The sequence below is a fragment of the Pezoporus flaviventris genome, unplaced genomic scaffold, assembly GCF_033815535.1.
Source record: "Pezoporus flaviventris isolate CSIRO_AGI_PZ_B2104156 unplaced genomic scaffold, CSIRO_AGI_Pfla_v1 ptg000007l, whole genome shotgun sequence".
NCBI classification, from domain to species: domain Eukaryota; kingdom Metazoa; phylum Chordata; class Aves; order Psittaciformes; family Psittacidae; genus Pezoporus; species Pezoporus flaviventris.
In genome coordinates, this window is record NW_026892555.1 from 43,186,358 (window position 1) to 43,206,539 (window position 20,182).

General features: G+C 40.6%; 1 protein-coding gene and 1 long non-coding RNA gene across 22 annotated transcripts in view; both read right to left on the reverse strand.

The window, feature by feature from the left end:
• The window catches only part of DTNA (dystrobrevin alpha), a 230,824-nt gene that overhangs the window by 209,773 nt on the left and 869 nt on the right, over positions 1 to 20,182 (reverse strand). The window contains exon 1 of one of the 21 annotated variants that reach the window (XM_061448543.1): positions 9,206 to 9,260. The exons of 19 other annotated variants lie outside the window; for them this stretch is intronic. The gene's annotated coding sequence lies outside the window, so the exon portion shown is untranslated. Of the gene's footprint in view, positions 1 to 9,205; positions 9,261 to 20,182 lie in introns of those variants that run through there. One more of the 21 variants, XM_061448540.1, reaches the window with a different exon arrangement.
• On the reverse strand, positions 14,507 to 20,176 carry LOC133266874 (uncharacterized). The gene is made up of 2 exons (XR_009742547.1): positions 16,119 to 20,176; positions 14,507 to 15,797 (listed from the first exon to the last, which is right to left on the reverse strand). It is a non-coding gene; the product is annotated as an uncharacterized LOC133266874 (long non-coding RNA).

Below are 20,182 nucleotides of genomic sequence, written 5' to 3' on the forward strand. Positions count from 1 at the left end.
ATGAAATCAGCAGAAACAATTTGGTATTAGATTTTCACCTAAAAGGTCTCAGAAAAACCATTTCTCAGCTCCACTTTACCTGCCCGAATAGAAGATCAAGGTGTTTATCCCAGGCTCTGAGCCAGGGGTGGCTAAAACCACATGCACTAAACCTCACATACAGCAAGAATTCCACTGGACTGCATATCATGGCTCTTTGCATAAAGTCAGTGCTGCCACAGATTGTTTGTCCTACTCACATCTATTCTTCAAGTATGTATTTCTACTATTCTGATTATTATAAATAAGTATAGTTGAAAGGATAATGACGGGTTTAATTCGTAAAAGGATTTTCAAAAGGAATTAAAAAAGTATTTTAAAAAATCAGAATATTCTGCTAGAATACCCTGTCAATATCTAAGTTGTATTCTTAACTCATGTTGGTGAATAATGATAGATGGGTAGCAGTGATATGGGTCAACCTTAGTGCAAACTTTTCCACACTGCTCTGACCATGCATGCAGATCTCACTGTTCCCTGACTCCTAATCCATCCTCAGTAAAGTCTGTAAGTCACAGCAGAGTCATATTTTGTCATATACTGAAGAATGCCATTAATTAGAAGTACCTTCCTCCTGCTGTGATAGCTAAAGACAAAGCAGAATGAAACTCAGCACAGCAGTTGACTGAGCCTGTTTACAGCTTTTCTTTCTTAAGTAACAAACACACATAATTCTCTACAATGCAAACCACCCTATTCACAACACAGCTCACAAGGAAGAGGTAGTAGTGAATTTTCACTTGCCTTCTAAAATATGATTACTTTCTGGTTTTAGATGTGAACATCCAAAGATGCTAAAAAACCAACATGATTCCCATTTTCAAATACACAAGCTAGAGAAGGAAGGAATAAAATCACACAGTAATTTCCTCAACAAAGTATGAAAAATAACCTTATGCTGATGCAAGTTGGCTCGTATCTCCTTTACACCAGCTGAAAATCTATTATCTTTCCTCATAAAATATATTCGTGCACTTGACTTTCAGTTCCTGGAATCAATTAATTCAGATTAAGGGATACTACTACACATGCAACTCTAATCCAAACTGCTATTCCTAAATGGTTAAAATTACTTTATAAAGCCCTAGACTTCAAACAGGTCTGTGGTATAGCAGAAATTAAATGTTCTAGATGAGCTTGTTTGGTGCCTGATCTAATTCCAGATAAGAGATGTGTTTGACACTAATTTTATTTTCCAAAGAAAAAGGAGAATATCAACACAAAGCACCCTGAAATCTGAAATCACAGTACTGCCTCAAAAATTGTGGTTTTTAACTTTTATACTGGGTTTGGTTTGTTTGTTGGGTTGTTTTTTTTTTAATATACTTCATTTCCAAAGTTTTCTGCAGTACCATAAAGGATAACATTGGTTTAGTTAAAAATACTGGACCACCTAGAAGCCGTGTGTTAATGAAAAGTCCAGTATTCTGAGGGTTGGTAGTTTTGCAACAGGGCCAGAGAACTCCACTTCCCTTGTGGAGAAGCCAGCAAGTGACTAAAGCCCAAAGCTCCTGAATTCATTCCCCCAGTTCATCACTAAAACTTTCACAGAAACATGGTAGCAATGCAACAAAGGACTATTTTAACCCAACTGATCTTCCTAGATCCTGAAAAGCCTCACAGTCACTCCCAAACCACAGATCAGCAGCCTGGGAACTGTTATCAGCACTACCATGGAGCCTCTTTCCTTGATTTTAAGCTCAAAGGCTTTTGGATCTGGCCATTCAGGAGAACAGTCTTTGCCAGCAACTCATATGCCTCCAGCGCCAGGAACATGAAGTAGGTGCGTGGTTGCTCTCTCATTCTGAACATTCTTCTGAGGTGATAGTCTAGGACCAAAAGTCTTTGAAACATCCTTCTTTAAAATGCAAAAGCAGTATGTTTTCTTACAGCTGACACTGAGAATGAAAAGGGGAAGAGTCTTGCATAAAAACAGCCCTTCTACTTGGCAATGCTTGTGTTGGAATCAGGATCACCACTCTCCTTAAAACTTAAGACCAGCAACAGTACCTGTGCTCACAGAAACTAAGATGGTAGGAATGACTGCAAGTATGAAAGGCTTGCTTAAGCCTGCAAACACACATATTTCCAAATATGCAGTAGCAGACTGAGCAACTCTGAGAAGCATTCGCAAGGTCAAATATCCACAAGAACAACCCTGGAGAGGCAACTCGCAGAAAGGTTCACATACCTCCCATTCATAGAGGCGAGTAGCCGGTAGCAGTAGGAGAGTGGGAGGAATCAAACAGCAAGCTCTGACTGGATCTACTGCAAAACCCCACAGGACTTAGCAGCCCAAATGGGAAGTGCCAGGATTTGTATGAAAATGGCTTCCTTTTAAAACATGAGCTTGCACTGGCTCAGAAGACAGAACAGTAGCAAACCAGAAAAACAAAATACAAAGGTGAAAAAAGAATGATCGATCTCAATTCGTTAAGAAAGATCCATTAAATCTAGATTTAATGAAAACACTGAGTACTCACGTTCACATGGCAAATCTTTCAAATGTATTTTGCAGATCACAGTCAAGAGCAGAAAAAACAACATCCCCCAAAATGTTCTTCAGAATGAAAACAAAACCTCGGCTGTAGTAAACTGACAGTTAAAAGCAAACGCCAAAATGAAATGAGGTGCCCTTTTATAAACTTCGCAGCCATCAAAAGATTTCAATATATTTATCAGTCTTTTCTCCTTCAGCTGAAATTTTGCTTTTCAACTTTCTTTAACCCTATCTTTCTACGTGCCCTTTCTTGGATCTTAAATGCTTTTACCCTACTTTCAACTCACATTTTGTGTTGGCCTGGAAGAAACACTGCTTGCTCAATAAGAAGAGCCACAAGAGGACTAAAACAACACTGCACTATTTCTACCTCTTTCAAATGAACTGCCTTTACAAAGGTCATTTAAAAAATATATATCCTACATCAGAGGAAAGCTCATCCATGAAAGTAATGCTAATAGGCATATAGCCAGAACATTAAGATTGCAAAAATTATCATGTTCTCTGTGGATTACATTTATTTGCATGCATTCACTCATTTAGTGTGATTCTCTTCTGCTGCTTTATGACTTAAAGGTAAATTCAGTGCTACAACCATTACAGGGGGTTGGGAGATTTCACCGCACAGGAGGTGAGGCCAAGGAAAGGATGGGGATGGGCTACATCACACATGGGCAGGGAACAGGTCTTTTTCTGGGGCTCTACACAAGCTCCTCAGCTAGAAGGTGGAGGCCAGGTTTGGAAGTCTGTCACAGCCCATCAGTTCCAGGGAATACTGATGAGATGCTCTTGGCATCTCGGGTAGGTCTGTAGCTCACTCTGCCTTGCAGAAAGGTTCAGCAGCTTTGGTGTGGGTAGGGTCATTAGTAATGCTGCATTCGTGACTCATCTGTGGGTTATTCCCTTTAATATACACACACAGACAGGAATTCATGTTTCTTTGGGCTCCAACTTGGTCAGGACCTCCAACATAAATGTCTGTATCAGTCTACAGGAAAATTTATCATCTGGCCTTGACCTGTGTTTTCCACTTTAAGATAGAGTATTGGTTCCATAGTTCCCTCCTTTTAAGTACAGGGAATGCATCTAATAAAAAGAGAAGGCTTCACAACAATTATTTCCCAATTACAACCCATGCAATCAAAGAATAAGAGAATCTCAGAAGAGAGCTGGTTGGAAGAACAAAACCAAACAACAGGAGTTTTAGCACTGAAATGCTTTAACTTGAGCTGAAAACCAGAATCTTCCATCAGCAACATCCAAACAAAGTACTTCATTAGAAGCTAAGTTTCATTCACACAGAAAAAATGTATTACTTTCAAAGCAGACTGAGTGGTTTTATTTTGGGATAAGCTGCCTCTCTCTGGGCTGGCAGAGTACCTCACTGGACTTCTAATTTTGGTGCTTTGCAGACTGGCCTACAGAGCTGCTTTTGGACAAAACATCATCTCAGCAGTAAATGCAACCTCCCCAGTGGGCACAGAAGCTGCATAGTGGTGATACACCATGCAAGATGCTCCTCTGCTCTGGACAGCTTGACGTACTGGGAGACACAGGATGAAGTGCTGGAACAGCTCAAGGAACAAAAGGTTTAGACTGAGGTGAAAGAAAACAATGAATTTCGAGATGTCAAAATATTTCAATTTAATCATGAATTTTTAAAAGAAACATTATGAAATTTCTGAATGGGAAGTTTCAGTTTCACGCCAAGTTTGTTGCTGATCAGTTGTTTCCACAGAAAGGGAAGAGCTGTTTCCACAGGGAAGAAGTTGCTTCCATAGAAAGAACAAGGGGTAATGCGTTCACACTTAAACAGGGGAGATTTAAGTCAGATATATGGAACAGGTTCTTTACTGTAAGGGTGGTGAGGTACTGGAATGGATTGCTCAAAGAAGTGGTAAATTCTTTACCCCTGGCAGAGTTCAAGACCAAGCTGGACAGAGCCTTGGGCAATCTGGTCTAGTGTGAGGTGTCCCTGCCCAAGGCAGGGAGATTGGAACTAGATGATCTTAAGGTCCTTTCCAACCCAAAATATTCCATGATTCTATGAAAGCAAATACTTTTCACAAAACATTACACAGCACTGAAAATACTTTTTCTCTTTTTTTTTCCAAGCTGATTTTCTGCCTTGCGAACCAAATTTTATAAAAGCTATGCTAGAAGAAAGAGAACTGCAATGAAGCCCATCTTTGTATTCAGTGATACAACAGAATAAAATTTACACTGGTCATTTCCAATGCTTCTTACACTTAAAAAGCAGTGTGATTATTTCAGTATCAACATTACATGTCTAAAACCCACTAGTACTGAATATAAAAGCACATCTTTTTACAACAGGGAAAAACTCCCTGGATTACACTCTATGAAACCCCACAAAAGTAAGAAATGCAAGTAAGGACTGAATTAAAATCCATTCATTCTTAGGCTCACAACTGTAGCAATTAATTGTCTAAAATGTGAACAGTACCTCAAAAATGTAACTATTTCTGATCTTATTCAAAGATAAGACACAGCAAATTGTGAGGGCTTTTTTTCCCACCCTAACAATGTGGTTTTGGTTCTTTAAGGCTCTGTGGTTTTTGTATGTGAGTTTTTCTTCCTCTCTTTTCATAACAGCTGCTTTTTTCTTTGCCTTGCTTTTGAGAACAGGCTATGCAATTTTTAGAAAATAAGCACTGCAAATGAATCATCAAATGATAGTAGTTAAGCTCCAGCCATTGTGGATGCTCCTTCTGAGGGGGAGCACAAGGGTTTACTCAGATGCTCATGATGCATGGGTGGGTGACCTCTGGTACAGGCTGTATGCGCTCAAGGAGGTATCTCTTCTATAGCTACTGCGCATGAAGCGCAAAGGAGCCCAAAGTGCAAGGAGCATCACTCATCGAGCTCATGTATTTCTGGTCAACACAAGGTTTAGTAAAGCAATCAAAACCAAAATACCCACAGGGAAAGAACACTGTCATGTGGAAGAGGCCCAGTGAAGTTACCCCCTTGCAGTCAGCCTTGTGAAGTTAGCCTTGCAAGGGTGTAAAGAGTAAGGCCACCATTACTTTAGCTAGGATTGCGTGACAGCACTATGCAACGGATTCCTTTCAACCCCGCTAATATCTTCTCTTGGAAAGGGGATTGTACAGACTTTCTGCAGCCACAAACCTCTCCTTGTGTATTTTACAACCAAATCCCATATTGGATTTAGCTCAGCATAAGCTAACATAATCTTAAAGTCCTGGTGCAGCAAAGCAAAAAAATCTTATTATGGCAGTAAAATCATGGCTGAGGTAAATGTACTCAGCCTCTTGACTTTCAGACATTTTTAACCTACTGAAAAATACTATCCTTTGGTCTAAGGATTTCATGCCTTGTCAATTCGAAAGACTACTTAAACAAGCACAAAATGTTTGCTGGTTATTTTTGATCATCTGAAGTGCTCAGTAACAGAGGAAATAAGTGTACCAAACATGGAAGGTCATAACTTATTATCATTCAGCCTTGAGAAGCCCTCCCTCTGCAACCAGGGGCTTATGTGGCACTTGGATTGCACAGATTGCCATGAGAAGTCAGCTCTACTACCACTTCCCAAGGTTTTTGTGATGTCATTTCTTCCTGCTTACATTGAAAAAAAGGAGTTGTACTGACAGCAACAGAAGCATTTGTTATTTGACAATGCTATTAAATAGATTGAAATCTGACAAAAGGAAACGATTACTTTCACAGTGGCCAGTGTTATCAGGGATGCAGTAGTTAAATAGCAAAGGAGACAAATTCACGTGTCAGTTAGGTGGAACAATGGATGAACTCCCACCTGTTTGGGACTTGAAGCCCTGCAGTGAGAAATGGGCTGACTTTATATTTCTCCAATTACAAGAGGGAAATGCGTTCATCCTCAGTCAGTTCACTAAGAACAGAACAATTCTTGGTGTTCAATATATTCCCTCTTACTGAAACAAGTCACTTCGGGATTAATGCAGGCATGGACTCCACACCATTTGAAAGGGCCTCTGATCATTGCAATCCCGGTTCTCAGGATTTTGACCTTCTCTTTGTTGTTGTGCTTTTGTGGTAGACTGCACAAATAATTCAAAAAAGCCTCCTGGATGTTCATTTCTAACATTTTTTTAGGGTTTTTTTTCATCCATCATCACTGTCTCCTCTCTGCACCCAATATGCTAAGAAATCCAGTTACCCCACATTTGCAGACATGTATGTATATATTCAAGCACTTATTTCCATTCTCTCAGACGTGTAGTTTGATGCTGCCCCAGAGTATATGCTGGGTGCTTTACCATTCATAGCTTCACAAGGAACACAGAAGCAGGGCAGATCCTCTCAAAAGTTACTTCAGTGGAGCTGTATGAATCTGTGGAGTTAAGGATCTACTGCCTAGACTATGTGTTACACGCTCCTTTTGTATGAGAAGGCAGAGATTAGCTGTACTGCTTTGTATTTTCTGTAAAACCTCTTGGACTGGGGTAGTTTTTTGCTACATTTCTTGATAACTGTTCCATTATTTTCTTTTTAAAAGGGAGATTTAAAAATAGGATATTAAAAAAACCAGTACAGTTACCAGTTATAAATGCTGCAGTTCTAGAAGCAACTGCTGTAGGTGCTTCTGCTGAGAGTATTTGCCAAGTAGAAAACTGCAGTATTTAAGAAGCCAGTTAATACAGATGCACAGACCACATGGAGCAGAGCCTTATATATCAAAATCCAGCTAAATACCTTACTATCTAATGACATTGATGATTCACAAATAGTATGAAAGTGCATGTTACCAATTTCCAAAACAAAGTCACATCAAACACTCAGCTCTTGCAAGATGGGGGAGAGGGGGGGGAAAGTAATAAGCGGTGAAAAATAAGCTGTGGAAGAAGTAGTAAAGACCCTCTCAAGGCCTGAGCTTCCAGCCTCACTGCTCGCATAACACTGCTAACAAATGTTTTGATACTCAAGGATGTATGAGTGTATGCTGCAGCTTCAACTTAAACGTGTTCACATTAAAGAACATTTCATAAATTATGCTCCAATTGCTGCTGTGTTCTACCCAAACACAAGGAGAAGTATGAGGTAAAGCATAAAATGCAAAAATATCCTCAATGTATTTTTTACCCCTTGCTAACAAAAGATTCATTGGACTTAGCCAAGCAGACAGCAAGAGGCCCAGAAAGCTTCACTGCTGTGAGGCTGCCAAAGACAAGGAAGTGAAAACAGAAACACCTCTCCTTTTGGTGTGGGGCTTTGCAAACAAAGCAATAAATCCTTCTTAATTGCTGCATTTGAAGACTACTAGAAAAATGTAGATTGGCCCCAGTGTTCTTAAATGTAACCCTTAAATGAAAACAGATGCGTGAGGAGCTAACTACAACAATATGCAAGCTTTGTTTTTGTCTTTTCAGTGTAAAGAAGTTGATGAAAAGCAAGGAAAGGAAAAAAACCCAAAATGAACAAATAAACACCCTTTTCCCCCTGCCCAAAGCCCCATGACAGTCACTCAACTGGATGCTGGTAATTCTGGATAACTGGATTTGATCAAATAAGTTTGTAGCTCAGCAAGGATAGTGTGTTGGTATCAACAAATTGAGATGTAAATCATAATACCAATGGGAAGACCATTGCTTTTTCAGTTAGGCAGGGCCATAGAGAGTCGCCTGGAAAAAAAAAGGATAAAATTCAAGTGTCCTGGACTTAGGTGGTTTCAAACAGCTAACTCAGGAGTGCTAAAATCAGGCCTTATATCCCCACTGTCTTCCTTTGCATTCTGAGCAAGGCAGCATGCCATAGGACCCACTGCATCAGTCCATACCTTCCCCTTGCAATTATTAATGCCTGAGAAAAAGTGAAGTGTCTCAGGCAAACAAAGCGGGAGGGAAGAGGAAGTGAGAGCCCATCCGCTGAGGGAACCATACAACCACATCCTACCCTCTGAGGTGAATCTGCATTTACCCAAGCTGGCCAAAGGGACAGCCACACGTGCAGTGTTGACTGCCTGCACATCACAATCTGCAGTACCATAGTGCATGAAACTAAAGCTCCGGATAACCATGACCATCTAGGAGATTCGGCACCAGTTTTCAGCTCTCCTTCCATTGTGTAATTTCAAGGTCTTGCAAAACACATGTCAGTGTAGGTAAGAGAAATCTGGGTTTCAAGGACAAATTATCTCAACAGACGAGTTGTAAAATGAGATTGACTCATAGGCATAAAGACTACCATGAAACACAAGTTCGCTTTTAAATGGTTTTCCTCACTTTTGAGCAGCAAATGGCATAGGAATATGAGACTACTAAGATTTCTGCTAGCACTATTTTATTTGTGAGCTTCTTTTTCCCAAACTCCCATATTTACTAAGTCATGTCCTTAGCTGGTCATTCAGACTAAGGTAAGAGATGTATTAAAAAACGTAAACAGTAGGATCATCAGAGATGGTAGATTTTTTAAATATTCCCTGCTAAAATTTCAACTGTTAAAAGTGGTTTGGTAGGTGAAGAAGACTGCAGCTTTTTTAAACATAAGGAAATCCAAAGGATTACATCAAATCATGTTACAGACACTGACAGATACAGGCTTTCAAGCAAAACAGCTGTCATTAAAGCTTCTGTGACTGCTTAGAATACATTGCTGCAGTCTCCTAAAAACTAAAGCGGGGGGGGGGGGGGGGAGAGAGAGTACCTTTAATCTATACTTTAGCTTCAGAAAAGAGATGCAGCTCCATCTTTTCTTTTCCTACAAATAAACAAAAGCAAGATAAACCATTGCTATGCTTGTACGGGCCAAAAAGCCACAACATGGCCTCCAACAAGCATGCATCTCTTAGCAGTGACAGCAGTCTCATACATACTTTCCTGGGGCTGAACTTACTGCTATGTGACCATATTCACTTTATCTAACATTAAGATATTCTGAAATCAACAGAACTTTCTACCTTACAAATGTTCCCACTACCTGAAACAAAGACTCTGGGCACTGGGTAAGAAGCCTGAAACAGCACCTGCTATCAACACAGCTGCTAAAATGTTGTTTCCTTCCTTTCCTTGGGCACTTACGTAAGCTGTCCCTGCCCATCTCCTACAGCAATAGCAGCCTGCCAAAGCCACCAAGGTTTGTGTTGCTCTGTGTGACAACTACTGCAAATAAATTACTGACATAATTTGCATGCTTACATGCCATCCATGGTCAACGTGCAGCAGTGGCTGAGCTAACGCAGAGCTCCTTAAGTCCAAGCACCACTGGCAGAATGGAAGAGAAGATGCTTGGGCTTGTAGAGCAGAGCGCACACAACAGCAGCTCTGCACTGGGGATGGAGGGAGAGAGGGAGGAAGGAGACAGCATGAAGCATGGCTGAGCTGACTATTCTATGACATGTTTCTGTGGGGAGCTGGCAAGACAAGAAAATAGTTGGGTCCAGGACACACATAGAGATGATTAAAGGTCACAGAGAACTACCTAGGAGGAGCTGTCACTTCTAAACCACCCTTTTTACTGCAATTCTGATTACCCTCAAGGCCTGAAGGTGATCAGTTTTGATTCAAAGTTCATGTCACCGTATGGCACAGGAAGGAGGACATAGCTAATGATTCTTCTAAGTCTCAGCTCTTGATATCATTGCTCAGGCCTGGTGTAATCTATCCCCATGTCAGAATAACAGAGTTGACAACTTGCATAGTTCTCAATTTTATTTATGGCATAATCCTGCACAGAAATACAGACAAATACATATTAATGGCTTTAAAAGTAGTTGTCACAGAAAATGCAAGACAGATCTAGCTGTCCATGTATTAAACTTTCCCTTCTTATATCCTTCCCAGAAAATCACAGTCATTTACTGGGAAGCACGTTCCCTTTCTCTCTGCACACCCCCCACCCCCCAAAAGGTCAGTATCCTCAAAGCCTTTCTTCCAGTCCTTCCATCTGGCTACTTGGTGAAATCTAGAGGCATTTGCATTGGTGGCGCAGGACTTAGCACTAGATCTGTCATATATGGTTAAGCTGCTGCTGGGTTAAGCTCCCTTTTTTTATCCTGAGTGGTATTTTCTCTTTGAACTTTAGGATTTTATACAGTGTTTTATCCTTTCAAGTATCTCTACAAATTCTTCATAGGATCTCCAGCACAAGCAGGGCCTTTTTATAACAGAAAGACACAGTAGGTTTCCATGCTTTGCAGTCCCTGTTATATAGCCTACTGCTTCAGCAAGCCCACTAACACTACATTAATTATTTGGAACAGAGCTTATGGTAAAGAAGTCACGGTGGTTTGTTCTGATAGTCAAGCACACCATCAAAAGTCTGATTGCCTACAACAAATCAAGAGAGTTTTATAATGCCCTACTACATGTTTTCATGTGTTGAATGGGGAAATAGTCACAAATTATGAAGGAATAATTACCTTTCTGCTAGCTTGTTTTTAATAGTAAGATAAGTAATATTTAAGTGCAAATGCAAATAGCAATAATAATATGGGTCTCCTAGCGTATCAGATATGTAGCATTCCCTGTGGAAATATGGCAGAGCATTACAATGGGACAAATGAAACACACCCCTCACCAAAACATCAAGGCATTCTACCTGCTCTTCTGCCTAAGAAGGATGACTGGCTAATCTCGGTGCAAATGTACTAAAGTAGCTGCATTTTAAGTTACTAATCTTGTACAACAGCTATCGTTTATCTTTTCTGTGCAAAAGTTTCATGCTGTTGTCCATAACAATTTTGGTCTTAATCTGACTAGATAAACAGGGGTCAGGAAGCAAAAATTAGCAAAGTGCCTTTTAGGGTATACTGATGCAGTGCTCACAAACACTGACTGCTTTCGAATCTTCTGTATCTGTCTGGAGAAACAGGGACTACTAAAGTAATACCACTAGTATTACAGTATTTGACAGTCTGTATCACCTTGCTCTGCAGAAGGTTATATACAGAGCACAGCATGATGCAGTTCAACTTCCAACGCACGGTCTACAGGCTTAAAACATACAGAGACTCACATTGCTCTTTTCAGTGCCAGTAATTAGAGGAGGACAAGTATATTGCCACCTTAACAGACTCGGCAATAAAAAGTAAATCATAGTCTTGTCCATCTCAAGATCTTCTTGAGCCAGTTCCTCATGCAAGTAGCCCTGTACGGCCAAATGGGACCCTTTTTCCAGAGCAGCCTTTGCAAGATGAGTCGTGCTCTGTCACGTTAAGAGAAAAGGAACTTAGCTGGAGCATGCACTAATTTTCATTAACACAGTACAGTCCTCATCTGATGATGTGGGTTTTTTCTCCCCCATTTCTTCTCCCTCTTTCAACTGGTTTCACATGTTTTCCTTCTTCTTTCTCTCTATCCTTCCCTTTTGCATTGTTTTCCTTCTCCTTACGCATACCATTTTTCTCCACCCCATTTTCCCATTTTAACAACCTTCCTTCTCCATCCTGCTTTTCTTTCCCTTTGCCCTCTCTCAGCTCTTTGGAGTACTGCACCTGTGTTTTTCTAATTGTTCCACCAGAAGCAGCTGAATACAGGTGATAAGAAAACTGATAAAAAACACTTAAGAGCTATGCTCCCCCTTGCCTGCACAAAGAGGAATGGCAGATGTGGGCTAAGGAGACAGGCATTAAATGAGTCAAAACTTGCAGTATTCCCGCACACGGGATTTAAATGTCTATAGTTTCCATTAATTAGTGCACACCACCATGAAACTGCTTGTTCTGGTTATTATTTAAGAAGCAGAGTCACATGGTAAACACCTCTGAAAGGCTAAAAGAAGAATAAAATGTTAATAAAAAGTGTGTGTACGTCAGACATTATACTCCGACCAGAATACATCTTTCCATTCCATTCAGAATTCACTAGTCATATTGTTGTCATTTTCATTACAGGAGCAAATACTTGCCCCTGAAACCTACAGGAGTTTTTAATTGTCTTTTTGAAATCTGAGCCCTTAGAAATTGCTTCATTATTTCATCTCCTCAAAACAGTTCTTTCACTGTACTGATTTTGGCCAGGCAGGTCAGCCCCCACCAAAATCCTGGTCCAATCCTTAAAGACAAAACATATTCCCTAGGCCTGCTAGCACATTTAATGTGCTGGCTTGTAAAACTCCTCTGGGCACTTAGAAGCCAGCAACCACAGCACTCAATCTGGGAGTCATGCAGACAACTGCCATGTCTTCAGGTTAAGCGTAAAGGGCTTACACTGGATTGGGTAAATACAATTTATTTCTAGGATTTGAGAAAAGATTTTTCTTATCCTGATAATTCCTGCAAATCTAACTTAAGGGTCCTAGAAATGTTAAGTCTGTACTTTTATACTGAGGGTATCCAGAGCCAAAAATCACAGATTCTTGGTTTGCCCTATCAGCTCAAGGAAAACTGTGTCCACAGACCTTCCAGCATTTTAAAAGAAGCCTGAGGCAATTTCCAGCTGGGTATGGGATGCTTTTAATCCTGCAATCCACTAGCGCTTTCTCCTAGTAAGGACCTGGACCTTCAAGCAAGATACCTGTGTGCCCTGAGACGGCAAGGCCAGGCAATTCTCCAGCAATACACTGAAAAAATTAGGGAAATGGGTTCAAGAGAAATTTGCTTCTTCAATCAAACCCCTCTGAAGACAAGTTCAAGTCACCTCGCTTTTTCTATGTCCCTTCTGTAACGATGCAACTGATGGCTAGGTCTTCAAAAGGCCTACAAGTGTTTAATTATCAGTTACTGTATGGCCCTCATGCATGTATTAGCTGACTGTCATTCATGGAAAGGGATTAGCATTTACTCACTAACTACACACGAAGATTTTGGAAGATACGACCTACAAAGAAAGTTTTGTTCTGTTCCATCCTGGTAACTGATTTCCATGTAACTCTTGATCAGTGAAGTATCTCATATTTAAAAATGTAATTCAAAACTAAAAGGGTGGCATGCACAGATTTCCACTGATCTCAACCTGTACCAGTAAATGCGTTGGTAGAATCTGAGCTGGTAGGAAGCTTCAAGTAGTTTGTAAGGGGATTCACTACAGTAAAGTGTCATTTTCCACATTCCCAGTTGTAGTAACAAGAGCGCCTGGATTCAAAAGACTAAATAGCCTCCTTTGTTTATTATATAATCTGCAAAACTGCAAGCAGAGAGCAACAAGGAAACCACAGATCCTGCCTCTGAGCACTCTGACATGCCCCCTCCCTCAGAGAAGTCTCCCTTCAGGCTCATCACTTTAGTACTCAACCTTTCGTTTCGGCAACTTTTTATCAAATTGCAAAGACCCCCATTTATTATGCTCATATGTACAACCATCTACATCTACAAGTATGTATGTGCTTTGCTGGCTGCCCACATTCAGGCCCATCTGCTAGGCTGGCACTCTGCCCACTGAGAAGTTGGTCGGTCCATTCCACTAAGGCATAACTGTCAAGCCATGATGGGCTTTGGTGGGCAGCCAAGAGCCCTTCTTTCTCCAAGGAGGCAAGCCTCCCAGCACAGCTCAAGTTTGTGTTGCATACCACATGACCATGCTCATTGACACACATACTAAAGCAAAGAAGACTTCAAAGAGGAAAGAAAAGAGGAGAGCTGACTGGTACTTCAGACTGCCATCAAGATCCACTTTGTGGCAGTGATTAACAGTGGACAACTGCTGCTGTGGCTAAGTACAGGCCAGCCACCATTTAACTCTGGCACCAATCAAGTACAACAGGGCAATTGTGAGAAAACTCAATACACATAAATAGCAGGGCAGTTCTGGGAAGCATAAAGGCATATAAAAATGGCCTGCAAAAGGCAGCTCCTTTCACATGTGTGCAGGCTTGGCAAGTAATTACAACTGCCCAGGAATCAGAGGTCAAGATCAGAAAAATCTGCATCAGATCTTCGAGTTCAGCTCAAACCTTTCCAGGAAGGCCATACACACACACACTGCTCCCTCTTCCATTTCTGATCATTACTTTTTCTACTTGCACTGTTTCATCTTTATCACTTGAAGAAAGAGGAGGGTCACAGCTTACTTTGGGGTTTTAATCCTTTAATGGAAAAAATCACATTTCAGAAAAGGTTGTATTATCTTCTTTTCCTTCAGTCACCTGGACTCTGCTTTGGGACCTCTCAATTGGCTCTTCCTCCTGGTTGGAACCAGCTCATCCATCTTACCTGGTGCCAAACATGGTACAAACACAGTTCCACCTTCCTGCACAAGCCAAGATGCACAGTTCAACGAGATCTCACTGTTCAACAGATCTATTCACCTGTAAGGTCTAAGGGCAAAATTATATCAGGCGTTTATTTAAAACAACACGGACAAATTTCACTATAGAGGAGTGTCACCAGTTAAACAAGCCTCCACTCACACCCGCTGCACAAGGAGTCACCATGAGGAGGAAGTTCCAGCTAAACTTTCGAAAAGCTGCAAATAATACCAAAAGACTTCTTTGCTCTTGTTAATTTTCTTCATGTCAGAAAAAATCTTACGTAATGATTCTTACATCACAAAGCAGTTTATAGACATCGCTGGCACACTACATTTTAATTGCTGTTATATCTTTAGACAGCAAAGAGAAAGCAGAGCTTGTCAGCATCAAGAGAAAAGAAAATCAAGTATGCTTCTGAAGTCTGAATTTCATTTTAAGCAAAACAAGCAGAGGCATTCAGACCACTGCATGAGGAAATTCCACATGAATCTTCTACTGCATTTTTGTAGATCTCCACCCCTGGCTCTTCTGACATCTCTTCTAGCTAAGAAGATTAAAAAATCCCAAATCATTTGAGATATTGCATTGCTTCTTGACATCAATCTGGTAGAGGATTTAACTGAAAAGAGCCTTTATTTTTGTACTTTGTACATTATAGGATGGAATTCTTTTAAGTTGTAATCTCTTTTGAATAGTTACAAAAATCTCTGTATTTCCCTTTGCAGGCCGTTCTGCTTATACAGAGCATCCTCATACAAATGCAGCCTCTGTACAATAAAAGATACAGCTCAGGATCTCCCTCTGGATCTTTGTGGCATATGCACAGGTATGTGAACTGTCAGCATTAACTTCTCACATACCCATGATAAATACAGTGGTTACAGGAGGAGAAGATGATGTCACACGTTTAATGGTAAAGGTTTTGCATAGCATACAGGAAGATCATAAAATAATTGCATGCTCTAGCAGCAGTTGTGGATATGCCATGGACAGCTGATACAGTTGTGATCTCTTTCTCTCTTCACTGTTAGGATGAAAATACACTGGGACTGGATTTATGTCATCATAAATGAAAGAAAGATTTAGCCCCATACATTTCAGTCCTGCCTACCTTAATAAGCTTCTGTGCTAGCTGAGCTTCACCTAAAAAATCCACTGCGCAGGCTGGAAGGGCTTACTCTCACTTGTCTTTATGGACGGGCAAGGGTCTAAACGGTAGGTGACAAGGCGCATGGGAAGCTGCAGATCCAACGCTGCATGTGGGCGGACCAGCGCATTGGGTAGCTTGAGTTAGCTCAGGAGCTGACAGTTGTGGTCAGACACTTCCTGATTGCCTAAGCACCCCTTTTTCCAGCTAGATTTGGTCATCGTACTTGTAGTAAGCGTGGTTAAAGCCCTTCCCAAATCTTCGCTCATGAAGCCAAGCCATCACCTTAATAAGCAGCACGGCAAAACCCTGGCTCTACTGAAGTCAGTAGCAAAATAATATTGATTGCATGATATCACCTTGTGACTTCATGGCATTCCAGTTCCGTGGTAACTAAATCCAAACAAGAGGTAGTACTTGAAAGCTTTTCTTAGATATCCATCTCTCTAGAGCTGAGATGGGTTTCTCTGGAGATTTCCAGTTCTGGCATTACTTTCTTCATTAGTGCAACTAGTCTCAGGTTTGTGGATCTCCACACCAGGACACAAAGACCACTGAAATTTCCAAGTTCCTCCAAGTGGTTTGGCATTTCATTTCAGTTGCCACAACTGGTAAACCCTGCCTGTGTTGATTTCTTCACAGGTGATATTCTAGATATCTAGACATCTAGAGAATACAACAGGTATATCTAACTTAAAAACAAATAAAATCATTTACACTTTAATTGGAATTGGAATGATTTAGACCTAAATTGGCACATCTTTCCTGCACTTCCAATGTGTCTTCATTGTAAGTTTTCCAATTTAAGGCAATGTGAGAAGACAGAAGCTTTTTTTGCAAGACCATTAACACCCCCCCCCCCATCCCCAACCAACACTAATATCTGTGGTGATCACAAAATGGTGACTTTTTACAGTTCACAAGATTTTAAAACATACAGATCAATAACCTTCTGCTAAAACTTTCAGATAAAATCCTCATGTTTTTCCAAACACAGTCTCTTTAGTAGCTTCTCTAATGATGTAGGATAGGGAGCTGTTTCATTACACTCTTCCGGGCCATTCCAATCGCTACACACACAATTGACCCCTGTATGTGCCCACTCCATTTTCAGCAGAAGTGTCACACTTGTGCTGTTTGTGCAAGTGGACACAATTTTGAGCACCTGCTCCCAAACGATTATAAATCAAGGAACTTTCATGCTCTGTGAGCCTGAGAAGATATGGTGTTATTAATGATCGCTATTCAAGAAATTTCAGGCTAAGTGACTAAGTGAAGACATCTCTGATGTAAGGCTTTGTTTTGTTTCTAGAAACAGCTGAGTGAGCCACCTTCACTCTCGCTGTTTAACATATTTCTGAGGCTACCACTTCTACGAAATTTCAACTATTTTCATTAGCTTAGCAATAACATCAACTTCCTCTGGGATCAGAAACAATACTGTCATTCCACAGCAACACTCCCGAAAGACATATAGTTTACACACATATTGGGGCATATGAACACTGCTCTTCCTCCTCTATCTGGTTTCAGAAGTGTGAAAAAGCTGGTACAGATCTACAATGCAGGAATTGAAAATGTAAGTAATGTGTCATACTACTACGGGATTTGAAACAATGTAAGAAATGGATGTATATTGCCTGGCAGACCTGATTTGATCAGCAAGCTAATACACTGTGATTTCCTACACAATCTTAACCAACACCCTTTCATCTCAATAGAAGCAGGACCACCTCTGCCAAGAAAAAGTGTCCCAGAGTCAGAGGACTGTTTTTCTGTGCTAGTTACTTGCCTAGGTACACAATGAGTGCAATGCACCCCATGCATGAATACCACCTAATACCGAATTTGAAGATAAAAGGTCTGACTCATCACTCCATTGCACCAGTTCTGTGCCTGCGGGGCTCCATGTTCTTCATTGGTGACTCAGTCCCAAGACTCCCCTCTCTCCAGGAAAAACATGACAAGTCATGCAGTACATGTCAGGCTTACCCATCAACTCTAATTCCCATTTGCACATCAAAACTAATTGGAATGTAACATTCCATACCACTTACATTTTGCTGTTATGCCTAGGATAGGAACATATATAATTAAAGAGCAGCAGTTTAAAACACAGTCATTAGAATTAACCCTGTGTATTTGGCAACACGCTTAAGGGTCCCTGTTTAAGAAAACAGTCCTTGCCAAATGTTAATAGTGTGGGTATGTGCACGCTAAGATTAACAGCACAGAATTAAGGAGAAGGAGATTAGTTACTGGAACAAAAAGTTTCTCCGATTATGTTCTCATTCCAAGATTGCTGCCTTCAATTTCCTAACCCAAAGCTGCTGAAATAGAAGAAACTTTTTGGACAACTGTAAGATAGGCATTGACTATTCCTTCTGAAAGGACACGTTGTGTTTATGATAGCTATTTTTGGCTTTCAGCTATACAAGTATAAAACACTATGAGGCTGATTTTCTTCTCACAGTTTCATGTCAGTATATATTCATTGATTTTAGTGCAATTATATCTGATTATTTACCTGGCATGGAAGTTAGACAGATCAGTGCTGACCCTTATAGGCAATTCTGAATAGGCTTACACAGGGCAAAAAATGATAGGAGGAGATAAACTATCCTACAGTCTCTGACAGTGTACAACTACAGGAATCAAAGAAATCATTAATGAAAGACTAAAGCTTCAAAAGCCAAACAAAACAGAAAAATCTATCTTTCATTTTCCTCTAAACCACAATGGATTGCTATCCTGGAGCTTATCATAATGTACATTGTGCTTTCTTTCCATTTTCTTAGTTACGGGATCAGTAGGCTACCCCAGCACACAGAGAGCACATGTACATTTGTCTTCAGGAGTGGCTCATGGGGTACTTCCCAGAGAGACCTGAAACTATGTGGTTGTGCCTGCATGACTTAGTGCCATCCTTCAGTGCCATACTGGGCACTGGTGCACACAACCAGCAACATGCAGAAAACTGTGTGTGGAAATGATTACACACCATTGGGGAGCCTCATATACTGAGCATTACATTCATGAATTACCCACTTGCCCATGATAACAGTGTGCACACATACGCAATTTTGTATTTACTACTACCACTGCAAGACTACAGCACCTCATTCTGATTACAGTTATAGCTCATTGAGAGGTCAAGTCAGGAGCTGGTATTTTATGTGTGACTTTTTATAGGACAGAAAGATTTATTTTTAAGCATTCAGTTCTTTGAATTTTAACTTCATCTTCTGATAAAGAAAAAACTAAAGTCCAGATAAACCCACAAAAATGTCTGTTGCATTATATACTGACTTTGAATAAATACAGGAACTTGAATGATAATTGCAAGAGTAGGGTGAAACCCAAAAATGTGTCAGTAGGATCATTCTCTTTTGAGGAGCAATATAAAGACATGGACTTAAAATAGACATGGCACTGGCTTTCATCTCATGCTCACTTACCCTTTGACAACCAGAAAACAGCATGAATTAAAAATGTTGCACTCACTACTCTCTACTTGCCACCATTTTATTAGTGAATATGTGCCCAATCATGTGCGTGATCATAGGTGCAGAGACAACCTAGTGCTCAGGTAAAAGTTACAGAAACAGCTCCATAACTATACTAGGTTTAAATCATAGAATCTATGCCATTATCCCCCCACTATTATTAAACTACTACTATACCCCACCAAGAAGAGGAGGAGTAGAGGTATGGCATTCAGAAGTGAAGAATAAGTTACAAAACTTTGAACATAACAAAATGTACTGAAAGCCCACAAGCACCAACTTTGTGATACTGCTTCTTAATTGGTGAACCTCTCATTTTAACATCTGAGACACCAGGAACCATCAAAGATTAACAGATGACACTGACTTCCAGCAATGTTTAAGGTACTATCTAAAAGATCACCAATGCTGACAATGGGATCCAGTGAATAAGTACCAGGCTCAGCTGACTACCACAGCTGTCAGAAATGCCTCATTTCCACAGAATCATGGAATGGCTCAGGTTGGAAGAGACCTTAAAGCTCCCCCAGTTCCAACCCCCCTGCCATGAGCAGGGACACCTTCCACTAGACCAGGTTGCTTCAAGCCCTATTCAACCTGGCCTTGAACACTGCCAGGGATAGGGCAGTCACAGCTTCTCTGGGCAACCTGTGCCAGTGCCTCACCACCTCTTAGTAAAGAACTTCTTAGAGAATCACAGAATGGTTTGGGTTGGAAAGGACCTTAAAATCATCTAGTTCCAACCCCCCTGCCACGTGCACAGACACCTCCCAGGTTGCTTACCCTTTTTCAATTCTAAACCATTTGCTCGTGTCCCATCACGACATGCTACTGGTAGCTACT